Below are 13403 nucleotides of genomic sequence, written 5' to 3'. Positions count from 1 at the left end.
CTCCTTGTGGGCACAGGTACCTCTCTAGATCCCAGCTAGTGCTGCCATCCTATGTCATGAAGAAGCTAGTGATGGTCTGATGTGAGGTGACTCGAAGCTGTGCTCTGCTCAGTCGGAAAAGTGACTCTCAGTGCCTGCTGATCTCTATGAGTTCCAGCCGTAGTAGAAATTGGGGCTTCTTCAAAATACAGCATGATGGAGTCAAATAGAGGCGACCTAGCCCTAGAAAGATTCAGGGGGAACAACTTCCCACATGGCAAACCAAGATTAGGTTATTGCTGATGCGAGACAGGATCTGGAACGTCGTCAAGGGAACCGAGGAGAAACCTAAAGGTACCGCGACATCACCAGCTGTGCAAGCCTAGAATGACAAGAACGACCGAGCCTTGGCACACATAGGTCTTGGACTGGCAGACAATCTTATCCTCAACTTTGACAAAACTTCAAAGGAGGTATGGGATAAGTTTGAGAATCTGTTTGGGAATAAAATCAACAATTTTAAAGTCTTTCTCAAGCAAAAATACTATAGTCTCAAAATGAAAGAGCACCATTCTCTTCAAGAGCACTTCAGCACCATAGGCTCTCTTGCAACAAGTCGGTGCCTTAAAAGCCAACATTGATGAAGATGACAAAAAGGTGGTACTCTTCTCCAGCCTAAAAGAGATTGAAAGGTTCAAAGAAGTGCTAGCCACACTTTGGGTATCTAGGGAGATGAATAATGAAAACATGGTGGCTATCCTAATTGACGAGAACAAACAACTGCAAGATCAAGTTGCTACCAGCATTGACTTAGAGGAGGGTTTCTTCCCAAAACAGAAGGGCAAGAACACAGGGAAAGCTGTCAACTTCACCTTCTGCAAGAAGCTAGGTCACACAGAAGACGGTTGCTTCAAAAGAATGGCAAAGGAATAAGAGAAAAATCATGCCAACCTGGTGACTGAAAATGAAGATGAACAGCTTGAAGATGCTCCACAGACACAAGAAACCTCTACTTCAGCAGCTGAAAAATGTTTCACTTCAACATTCTCTTATCTGTCTCTTTCAAAGATAGATACTGATCGGGCATTCTAAATGTAAAAGAGTGCCAATAAGGGTTCTCTGCCTGGGATGTCTCCTAAAACATGATTTTTTTTTCGACTGGTCTTAGGCCCAAGATCCTCCCGTAGTTACTGATTTTCCACCGCCCATATAGGCGCTTAATTATCCGCTCATACATGATGCCGTTGAGGAAGCACCAAGGGGGATTTTGAACCCAAGACCTCTTGGTCCTACAGGCAAAAACCTTCACCACTTGGTCCTGAAACATGATTATATGTGTTTGTAATTACCTTGTGTTATAAAAGGCTTCATTACTTGAATTTATCCTTGTTTTGAGTCAGGGGATAGTTTAGACTTATCTTACATGTGTGTGTCTAGACTCTGGGCGAGGCCCGTGTTAGAGATCTAGAACATGGTAGGATTGGGATATAAATCTTGGGCATGCGAAATGAGCATATGGGTGGGACGCATGTGTGTCTAAAGGCATGGCAAGATACCTTGAGCATGCGTATGGAGCCTGTGGGGGAGACCCACATGTGAGTCCAAAGCCATGGCAAAATGAGTTGGACCTTGGGCACAACCCAGTGGAGATCCTTGGAAGGTATGTTCTAGATCTCGGGTGGGGCCCGGTGGAGATCTTTGAATGGAACCATGAACACAAAGAGTGCTTTTGGACTTGAGCTTGTTCCTGTGGGATAAGAAAATCTTTGGCTTCATGATCAGACATCATCGAAATACTTTATTTGCTTTCGTATTCACTCATAGTAACATGAAACGTTTCGTCCGTTTCGTCGTTTCGAAGGTTTCGTTTCGTCTGTTTTGGACAAAATGCAAAGGTTTCGAAATGACATTTCTCATATACACATACCAAATTTATAACATAGCCAACAGAAAGACGAAGATACATTTTTTGGGACTAGTGGGTATGAAACTCATGATTTTAGGAGTAGATTTTTTGGTATTTTCAAAATTTGGGCAAGAAAAGGAGAGAAAGAGAGGAGGAAAGAAACAAGTTGGAAGGGAAGAAGAGAAAAGGGAAGGAGGTGAGAAGAAAAGGAGAGAAAGTGGAAGGCAAGAAAAGGAGAGAAAGAAGAGGAGGAAAGAGAAGGAGGGAAGAGGAGGGGTGGCCCGTGGAGGAGAAGAGCGAAAAAGGAAAAGGGAAGAGGAAGAAGAGAAGACGTGGAGGAGAAGTGAAGGAGCGAAGAGGAGTGGACGAGGAGAAGAGGCGGAGTAACGGGCTGCAGCTGGAAGAAGTGTGGGATGCGCAAAGTGGCAAATGGGCAACAAACAGGGGCGAGAACAACGGCGGAAATCGCATTTGCCTTGGGAAAACTTTTGCCCATTTTTTTGACCTAACTTTACATTTGGGGGAAACTCCCTTTCGATGGGCAGGTTTCGTTTTGTTTGGAGACGCTTCATGCCAGAAACGTTTCGTGCCATTTTGAGAGAGCGAAACGCGTTTTCATGTTACTATGTATTCACTTGATGTATCGACCGTGGGATATTTTCATGTTACTATGTATTCACTTGATGTATCAACTGTGGGATATTTTCAAAGACATATTCTTTGGCAAGTCAACTACCTAATTTAGTATGAGAACTATGTATATATGCTATGGCTGCTTACTCATGGGAGAAGACGAGTCTTGCCAGATATTCAGCATTCAATATGGATTATTTGTCTTTTAAAGAAATTTTGTTTTTTCTGATGGGCGTGACAAATTTGGCCTAAGAAAGAGCTAAGTATTTTGCAAAGTTGAAGTATTTCTTACTTTCTTCTAAGTTTTGCAAAAGCTTGTTGTGGACCACTTACCCTTGTCCATCTTGGAAGGAGAAGGTGTATTGTTTTCTTGACTGTTTCACGAAAAACATGTTTGAATATGCACATGATATCTGTTATTCTTGATAATTCCCATGATGTTTTTGGTGTTATTTCATATTGAGGCAAGGATGCTTGTTCTGAAAATGTATGAGGCAAGACTGCCCATTTTTGGAATCTATGATATATTCGGACATTAAAGATGTGTTAATACAGCACACTCACTTCTTGTATTGAGATGGCGAGGAATGTTGGAGACTGTGTCTAGATTTATATCTGATATAAGCTTATGATACAGCTTTGGCGACAGAGTTAGCTCTTGTGCCCGTATTTGATAAATTCTCTTTGGTGATATACGGTTAGCTCTTGTACCCATATCTAACCTACGCTTTATTGATGTCAGTGAGCATATGGACCTTCTTTATGGAAGTATGGATTTCTTATGAATCTCCTTATGGAGATATGATTTTGCATTGGTCAATTTCAGCCTGACCAAAGTGCTATTTATTATGGATTGGCATTATGAACTCCTTGATATTTTTGGGGGGGACTATGGATCTGTTTTGTGGAAGTTCAAAACTTCATGGATTATGCAAGACTTCATGGTCTTTGATCTCTAGATTATACAGAAGTTATGGACTACATGTTCTTATAGAGGAGGAAAACTATTTAGAAGAGAGGGGGGTGATGTCTCTTACTAAGGGTCTTATTCACCTTATCCCCAAAGGTGGTGATAAGACGAATATGCACGAATCGGCTCGCTGAAGCTCCCGCCGTCACCCCCCTGCTCGCGCTGCTCGCCCCTCGCCTCCCCTTACTCGTGCCCTGTCCCCCGCCTACCAGCGCATTTGCGCCCCCCCCCTCTTCTCGCCATCGCGCCCCCCCTTCTCCTCGCTTTCTCTCCCTCTCTCGCGCTGAAGCGCCCCCCTCCCCCCCCCCTTCAGTTCGCCTTCGCTCCCCCCCACTTCACTTCGCCTGCGCTCCCCCCCCTCTTCATTTCGCCTTCCCTCCCTTCAGTTCGCCTTCGCTCCCACTTCATTGCGCCTACGCTCCCCCCCCTTCAGTTCGCCTTCGCCTACGCTCCCCCCCCTTCAGTTCGCCTTCACGCCCCCTCCCCTCGTCAGCGCCCCGTCCCCCCCCCTCCGCCAGCCCTCTCCCCCCCCCCACCGCCTCTCCTTTCGCGTTGCTCCCGCCCCCCCCCTGTTTCTTCGTCGCCTTATCCCCCCCCCCCTCTTCTTTTTTTTTCTTTTTTCTTTTTTTTTTCTTTTCTTTTTTTTCTTTTTTTTTCTTTTTTCTTTTTTCCTTTAAAAAAAAAAAAAACAAAAAAAAAACAAATCCTCCCGCCTTCCCTCTCCGCCCTTCGCGTGCAGCTCGGTTCTTGCAGGTATCGCATTCGCTCCGCCTTCGCCACAGCTTCAGACTCTGATGGAGGCTCCTCCCGCCCCACCTCAGAGGGACTCTTCTGCAGCCCCCTCGACCGCCCCTGAGGATACCCCCATCAGGCTTTCTCTTTCGCCAGAAGAGGAAGCGAGCCTCGCCGCAGAGGTGGAACGCCTCCAGGCACATTCCACCATCTGCCGTATAGTCGGCACTCGCCCCAGCAGAGGGGAGATCCGGGATCTTCTTCAGGCCCGCCTTCTTGCAGATGTGGGCAAGATCCTGGATGTACAGCTATTGGGCCGTGGACATTACCAGATCGAGTTCGAGGCCGCCCAGAGTGTTGCCAAGGTCCTTGCCATGAGTCCCCTTGACATCAGGGGTGCTCGGGCTTTCTTCAGACCTTGGCAGCATGGATTTGACCCAGCAGCGGCGGAACAGGGAGAGCGCCTTTTTCATGTTACAGTTTGCTTCCCTGGACTCCGCCGGGAGTATCTTCCGCTTCTCCCCAGGCTCGGAGCATTGGTGGGCTCGCTACTAGAGACTGGCCCCTCAGCTGCTTCAGTGGTGGCCAGAGCAGCTGGGCTACCTTCGGTCAGAGTGTTGGTGTCTGACATCTCCTCCCTTCCTAAGGTCATTCAGCTACCTAGGATAGGGGGGGGGATGGATAGATCAGAGAGTGGAGTTCTCGGGGCTCCCGAATCAATGCTTCATTTGCAGACAGGTCGGCCATCTGGCCAAGGCCTGCCCTCGCAGGAGACCCCGACCCTCACCACGCAGGCTACTGATGGCCCGCCCACAGATTCGGCTCGGCAGGCTGCCTCCGGGACACCTGCTCAGGCCACAGAGGCCTCGGAGTGGTAGCCTGGACAGGGGCGCCGCCGAGGGAGACAGCCACAGCAGCACGTCCAGAGACCGCTGCAACAGCAGCCACAGTCTCAGCCTCACTGGGTTCCCGTGAGGAACAGCTTTTCTCCCCTCCAGGAGGAGACCCCCGCGGCGACGACTGAGGACCAGGAGATGCCAGCACCCCCTCCTTCACCCCCCCCACCCCCGTCCCCCCCCACCGCCTCGCTTCCACCATCGCCTCCTCCCGCCTCCGCTCCGGTTTCGGCAGCGGCTCCCTCTCCACCCCCCTCGCCTCCCCCTCCTCCCCCTTCGCCCGCCTCACCTTCCCGGGAGGCCCTGGCAGTTCCCCGGCGTTCACCTGCAGTCCGGAGAGCGCTGAGCACTGACCTCGCTCAAGCATCACAAAGGAGACCTATGCCGATTAGGGCTTCACGGATTTCATCTATCCGCAGTCGGCTCAGTCGCCTTGGCATTAGACAGCGCTCGGAGGCTTTTGATTATACCTTCACACAGCTTTTTGGAGCAGAGGGCCCCCATGAGCCAGCACCCATCCGAGTTCATGTAGTGATACCTCCAGCCTGCGGGGAGGAGGCACTAGACTCAGCGGTGGCCTTCTCGTTCCCTCTATGTGGCCCTTGCGACCGGGAGTGGACTCTAGAGCTCGCTCTCAGCACTTTGAAGACTCAGGCAGTTGAGTTTTCTCATCACATGAGCGATCTGGAGGTGACAGATGTGATAGGCCGACTTTGGGAGTTGGCTCATTTTTTCTTGGATCCCGGGAGTGTGGATACCTCAGGGATTCGGCATTTGGTCGTTCGCATAGTGGCAGACTTAGCACGCGACCCTGGATATGTGTGTATACACGAGGTTGCTTTGTCAGAGCGGAAGGCAGTCGCCATGGGCCACAGCCACTGGCGCCTGATCCGGGATTCTTGCAGCACACCGGGTGGGCAGATTCGCAGCCGCTCGGATGGGGACTACTCTCCATCCAAGCCGCTTGCGAAGGCCGCCGTACGGCTGAGACAGCATCCACCTCAGCAGGGCATCCATGAGGATCATCTCATGGAATGTACAGGGCCTTGGCGGAGTACATTTTATACGCTATCGTGGTTGCTTGAGAGGCAGGAGCTTCAGAGATGCCTGGTTGGTGGCAGCATTGATATTTTGATGATGCAGGAGCACCACTTGGGTGAGAGCAGGATCCGGAGATATGGTTCGGTGATGCCTGGTAGATGGGACACTTTTTGGTCTGCAGGGTTTGGTCCTTTGGGTGGACAGGGAGGAGTATGCATGGTCATTGCAGATGTATGGCGGCAGGCCATTGTGGATCGAGGGATCATTGTGCCTGGTAGAGCACAGTATGTCATTCTGAGGATGCATGATGAGCTATTGGGCGTGCTCAACGTCTATGCGCCCAATCATGCTAGTGCCAGAGTAGAGTTCTGGACCCAGGTTACGGATGCATTGCCAGAGGCCGCACATTGGTGTGTCGGGGGAGACTTCAACATGCTTGAGGACCCGGCAGATAGGGTGGGAGGCAGTCATGTTACAGTGCACGGCACGGAGCTTGCAGCTTGGGACCGGTTGTGCATGTCACTGAGGATCACTGATGCATGGCAGCATGGGGCTTTCTCCCGGTCTCAGGATAGTCTTAGTTCCTCCCGGTCGGATCGCCGGCAGGGAGGGACTAATCTATCACGGATTGATCGCTTTTATGTGGGCGACTGGTTAGGGGAGCGAGGGGGCTCCGTCGGCATTCTCGCTGGCACCTCATTTTCAGATCATGCGCCAGTTATCTTGACATTGGAGGAGAGGACACGGGAGCCCAGCTTGCAGTTGAGGATCCCAGAGAGGGTACTTACAGATCCCAGTCTCACTGAGGACATTGAGAGGATCTGGCATGATAGTCAGTGCTCTGACCAGGATGCAGCGGGCCAGTGTGCCCAGGGACTCATCGATCTTAGCTCTTTTTTGCATGCTGCAGCTTTGACACGGTTGGGAGAGATTCGCGAGCGGGAGCATCGGCTGAGACGCAGCCTTGCTTTGCTACAGCGCCTTCAGGAGCAGCAGCCTGCATGTGAGTGGGTGGCGTCCCAGCTGAGCCAGGCACGCCAGGAGGTTCGAGAGATAGAGGAGCAGAGACATGAGTTTTACTATCGTCGTCAGGCCTCTCAGTGGACGCAGCTTGGCGATAGAGTGACTGGAGAGTTTTTTGAGATCACTGGGCCCCGTCATCCGCGAGCAGGAGTCCGCCAGCTTAGTAGACCGGATGGATCGGTAGCTACTGAGCTCGGGGAGATCAGAGCCATTGCCACTGCATTCTATAGAGACCTGCTTTCAGCGGAACCTGCCACTGAGGATCGAGATGTTTGCAGACAGACTGTGTGGGCCCATGTGCAGAGGAGGGTCACAGACCGTATGCGTACAGTTCTAGGTGCGCCTCTGTCAGAGATTGAGCTTGCCGAGGCCTTGAGGGTCCTGCCGCGACACAGTTGCCCAGGGGAGGACGGACTGACGCCGGCCTTTTTTATGCGCTATTGGGACCTTTTGGGGCCAGGCCTCCGCAGGGGCTTTCAGCATGTTTTGGACACTGGGGTGATGCCGCAGAGCTTTTCAGAGGGCTTGATCTATCTTATCCCCAAGGGGGAGGGAGTATCAGATGATATTAGGCATTGGAGGCCTATTACGATCCTCAACACTGTCTACAAGGTCTTAGCAAAGGCCTTGAGTTTGAGGATCCAGCCGTTCCTGGGGGAGTTGATTTACGCTACTCAGACAGGATTTGTCAAGGAGCGCAGTATCCTTGACAACATCTTTACTTTCTGGGAGGCGACGGCCCGAGCTAGATTTCTTGGCGAGGACTTGGTCGTGATGCTTCTCGATTTTGAGAAGGCATACGATAGAGTTGATTGGGGTTTCTTAGAGGGCACTATGCTTTGCCTGGGCTTTGATCCAGGATGGATCAGAGGGGTGGCGGCTCTGTATTCCACAGCTCGCAGCCAGGTGTTGATTGCAGGAGGACGGGGACCGAGTTTTGAGCTGACCAGATCAGTCCGTCAGGGGTGTCCCCTCGCCCCTTTTCTTTTTCTCTTCTTTGCAGAGGCTATGAGCATGTATTTGACAGCAGAGGAGGTCGGTTTGAGAGGACTTCAGCTCCCAGTCCGGGGGGAGGACCTGCTTGATGCTGAGTTTGCAGACGACACGGGCTTATTTTTGCATGGCCAAGAGGCCAATCTTCTTCGGGCAGAGCAGTCGCTCCAGGTTTTTAGTGCAGCTTCGGGAGCATTGATCAATTGGCGCAAGACAGTGGCCTTTTGGATCAGTAGTGCTCCCACTCCGGCATGGAGCCCGGACCCCGGTTTTAGATGGATTCCTCCAGGCACAGCAGTGCGGTATTTGGGATGCCAGATTGGCCTAGATTTGTCACCTGAGCAGCAGATTGCCCCGCTTCTTCTGAGCATTCGGAAGAAGCTTTTGTATTGGAGTACAACTCGACTATCCTTGGCTGGGAGGGTGGTGGTGGCAAATCAGGTGCTGTTAGCGACCATGTGGTACATTACGTCTTGCTGGATCTTCTTGAGCTCTTGCATCAGCCAGGTACAGAGGCTGATCAGGAACTTTCTGTGGTCTGGGCGGGACGGTCAGCCAGCTCGGGCAAAGGTTGCATGGGCAGTTATTACACTTCCGCTGGCTCAGGGAGGTTTGGGCATTATAGATCCAGTCGATCAGAGTAGAGCTTTATTGGGGAAGCTTATCGTTCGGGGGTTGCTTCCAGGCGCTGAGCCTTGGAAAGAGCTCCTCTTGCAGCGGCTGCAGGCTCGGGCGCCCCCAGCAGGGGGCACATGGGCACCAGAGATTCGCTGGATCTTTATAGAGATGAGGAGGACAGGCCTCAGTAGAGGATGGGAGGACAGATTTGCTTTGAGTATCCTGAGAGCTTGGGAGCTGCTGAGACCGGGGCTCTCTCAGCGACCTCCTTCTTGTGTTGAGGAGCGGGCCAGACAGCCGCTCATCTGGAGCCCAGCGGTTCGCACAGAGCAGGGTCATATGCTGGGTTCTCGGCCTCGGCTAGCCTGGGGGCCTTTAGCGGCAGGCCCAGCTCGTAGTTTTGGAGACTGGCAGGCCTTCTGCAGTCTACCAGAGGAGATCCAGGTGGAGAGGCTGAGTCACTTCAGAGGGGGGTTGATTATGAGGGATGATATTCAGGAGGCACTCACAGAGGAGTGGTTCACGCCTCTCGAGCCAGTGGCCCCACGGTGGATGGGAGCCTTTACACAGTTGGAGATCCTGATTGCTGTCAGAGCTTGCACTGAGGATGGCAGTTGCCTTTACTATGAGATTCAGGATGAGGGCAGACTCCAGAGAGTGGAGGTGGAGTCGCCTTTGGTTGCAGAGTGCACCTTGCAGAGGATTCGGGTAGTGGCCGCCGCTTCTCGGAAGTGGCATATTGATCCCGACCCTGCTGATGTGCTCCCGGATTGGCGCATATGGGCATATGCAGCGCACTGTCGTGCTATGGCGCGTCTATGGTGTGAAACCATGCATGTGAGGCCATTAAATGCAAATCCAGATGCATGAGATTAAGTGCCACTGTGTACATGAGTGTTGTTCGTGTTGTGGTAAAGTCATGGGGGCACCCATTGACTCAGTGTGGGCGTCGTGGATGCGGCAATCAGGCTATGGGTTTTGATGAAAGTGAATGTGCAGAGACAATGTTGAAATTCTGGAAGCAAGCTCGTCCGGAACGTAGCTGGAGATGGTCTCAACTGTTCGGCCACTTGAGTTGTGTGCGCGTCCAAGTATGAGTGGCATTGGGAAGTTGCAATTGAAAAGTATGTGTAATTGGGCAATTAAAGGCTGTATTTGGAATGTGTATGGAAAGCGTGGGAAGCAACCATTGATGTGGCCAAGGTAGCCTTTACATGAGTGTGAAAGCCTTGGGGGTGGCCATCTCTTAGGCCTTAGAAGTAAAATAAAAATATAAGATAAACGTGGCCATGAGAAGGCAGACGTACGTGGAAGTTGATGCTGCTGCCAGCGAATCCTCTGGAAGCTGGCGATGAACGTGAAGCGGCGCAGCTGACGTAGAAGCGGGGAGCACTGGTCAATTGTGAGCCGTCGTGAAAAGGCGGGGACTCTCTGAACAGCGGTAAGAAAAAGCCAAGGGGGGAAGCTACAAAAGGTGGGAGAGGCCCGATTTGCCTGCGGGGGGGGGGGGGGGGGGGGGGGGGGGGGGGATCCAAAAATAACCAAAGGGGCGCTTTGAATTGATAGAGGTGTGTGCGCCGAATACAGGGGGGGGGGCTGGAGGCTCTGATGGGCTTGCAGAGAGGAGGCGTGGAAGAAAAAGGCCAATCGCCTTGCGTGTGCAGAGGAGAGGAGAGTGACTGGGGAGGCCAGGCAACCTCAGCAGGCAACTGACGGGCGCTACAGCTGCTGCAGAAGAAAAGAGGTATAGTGGTATGAGCCGCCGCTTTGGGAGCTGCTGAGGGCATACAGAGAGAGGAAGCAGCCACAAGGCGCAGGAAGAAGCTGGCGAGGGCCTGCAAACAAAAAAAAGAAGGACGCCGCCTGATAGAGAACACGAGGAATACAGAGGGAGCAGCTGGAGCTGCTGGTTGACGGGCTGCCAGCGCAAGAGAAGAGAAGCGCAGTGTGTGTGCCTAGCAGAGGCGCTGCAGCAGATAGAGAGAGAGAAGACAATGTGGGAGAGGCGGCCGTCGTGTAGAGGCAGGGAGTCTTCTCCAGCAAAGCAGCGGATATACAGTAGAAGTGTGGGTGCAGAGGGAGCCGCCTCGAAGGTGATGCTGCCAGAGTAGTGGTCGTGGTGCATTTGTGACTTTGCTTCAGCTGGTGGATGGCATCACGGTTTGTTTCTCGCTTTGGCTCTTGCAGCATGGGTGTTGACAGTACTGCAATGTTGCATAGGGTCAGATATTTTGGCATGGAGTTCTTTGTATGCAAGGCACAGTGAGGCTTGGAGAGCCTACTACCATGAGATGTTTGACTATGGGATTCGAGAAGCCCTTTGCTTTCTTGGCAGGTCCAAATATATTACACGAGATGAAGATGCTGCTGCTGATCATGAGGTCATAATGTTATGGTTTTTCTTGGGTTTTGGAACCATAAGATGGTTGGTTTGGTCATGTATATGAGGTGTCTATGTTTGCTTTGATTTTATAGTTTGTTTGATGTTGAGCCTCTGATGCTCCATGATGGCCATGTATATCTTTCATGTGAATACCATGAGGTGACTTTCTGGAATGCAAAGCCATATGAGATGAAACAAGCCATGTTAATGTCAGTTTATTATATGTATCATGTGTCCAATATTGGCTTTGAGGATGCACATGTATAGTTGGGTACTCGATCTTTGATGGTACCAGCCTCTGCTTGAGGTACCCCTTGCAGAATTATATGTTGTGTTTCTTATTGGGATTTGAAAGCTACTCTCACAGCCAGAAGCCTCGCGCTTTCCCAGTGACACCGCCCACGTCACGACATCTTTGGTGAACCCGACGTGAAACCGCTGGGGTGAGAGTACGTAGAGATGGCTAGCAAAATGGAGCATTTATATGCAGAGATGAAAGAGCTTGAAGAGCGGTTCAGGAAGATTGAAGAAGAAAGGTGAATTCAGGAAGTGGTGGAAGTTGCGGTGCAATTGGTATATGACAGGGTCAATATATTTGATGGTTACGATCCAGAAAGCTATCTAAGGTGTTACGAGACAGAGATGAAGAATCAAGGGGTTCCAGAAAACATGATGATTGCATCTTTTGCATACCTTGTAAGTCCTGATTTAAAAGATGAAGTGCTGGAACTAGCAGAGTATCACTCCAAACGATGGAGTGATTTTGCAGATGCACTTATTTATGCGAGTTCCAGGTATAATGTGAGCTGTGATAGTGTTCCAGCAACAATCCGAGCCAATTTAGAAGCGGTTGTCGATGCATGTCTTATGGAGGACAATCAATTGCTATTCAAGGCTGATATAGAGATTGTAGAGGCTGTTTATGCTAAATTGGGACTGCAAAAAGTCATTAGTGAGCAACAAGGCCTTCACAGTGCCAAAAAGGGATGCTTTGCTACAGCCTCATAAAGATGCAATGGGTGAACTCTGCAAGTATAATCTGTCTTCCTTGTTTGAGGGTGCAGACATACAGGGTCCTATGATCATACCAAATGATGTGTGTATGCCTATGCTTGAGGAGACACTTGATTCAGAGAGCTTCAGGACAGGTGCTCAAGACTCAATACACGAGGAAGAGGACATTGCTAATAGTTTCCTCTTGGGCTGTGAAGCATGTGAGCTGTGTAAACTTGAGGATTCTCATGACGAAAGTGCTCATTTGAAGGGTATTCCTCAGGTGTTGTATCATATGTGTGAAGAACAGCAGGAACCAATGCTTCTTGCTGAAAGCATGATTGCAGAGTTTGAAGATCTAAGACAAGAAGAAGATGCTATCATTACTGCATTCTTATCTGGTTATGATGCTTATAAGCAGGATGATGTACATGAATATGTAGACGGGCCACAAGTATGTGTGATTGATTTAGAGGGGGTGAGTGATATGGGTGATTCCAACAGTGATGTTGCTTCTGAAGCTGGTTGCCAAGGTTCTTTGGATTTGGGTTATTCTGGAATGCTAACAGGGTGTTCCAACAATAAACAGGGTGATGCTATGTCATCAGTGTCAGGGTTACCTTGCAACCACATTTGTGAGAAACAATCTCGAGCTTGGAAGCCTGTTTATGATGATGATTTGGAGAGGGAAATTGAATCTATCTTTTTGAATCATACAGGGTTCAATGACATACAGATTCAAGGGTACTCGGGTGAGGGACCCATAAATCTAAGCCCATCTGCAGACAGGTATCAAGAAATACTGGGAGATAACATGCAAGATATGCAAAGTGTGGTCACAGAGCCTCATGAGGCTGCATATGAGCAACCAAATGGATATAGCTATGGGGGTATGAATGTTCATGATAATCAACATGTGGGATTGCAAGATGATAATGGCTTCAATGCGATTGATCCTGGATTGGATGCTATCTTAGATGATGCATTGGATGATTTCATGGTATATAATAGATCCCCATCAGCTTTGGGCTCTTCTATGCTTGATGCTAGTCAATTGTCGGTTGCAAGTGAGGATGTGCAGGTGTTATGTAAGCCAAATGATTGTGATGAGATTGATCCAGAGCTGGAGGCTATTCTCGATGATGCCTTGTTGGACTTTGTATGTGTTGATGGTGTGGATGCTTTGCATACTTTGCAACGGCCTAAAGAAGAGGTATATAATAGCATAGAGGAAGC

At 50.3% G+C, this 13403-nt stretch overlaps 1 protein-coding gene across 4 annotated transcripts in view; it reads right to left on the bottom strand.

Moving 5' to 3' along the window:
* The window catches only part of LOC147604136 (HEAT/U-box domain-containing protein), a 216357-nt gene that overhangs the window by 54378 nt on the left and 148576 nt on the right, over positions 1-13403 (bottom strand). The window lies entirely within an intron of this gene.

Source organism: Cibotium barometz, chromosome 62 (assembly GCF_041138505.1).
Source record: "Cibotium barometz isolate CiBa-2024 chromosome 62, ASM4113850v1, whole genome shotgun sequence".
NCBI classification, from domain to species: domain Eukaryota; kingdom Viridiplantae; phylum Streptophyta; class Polypodiopsida; order Cyatheales; family Cibotiaceae; genus Cibotium; species Cibotium barometz.
Note: the sequence above shows the minus strand (reverse complement) of the source record. Positions and strands in the feature narration are given on the sequence as shown.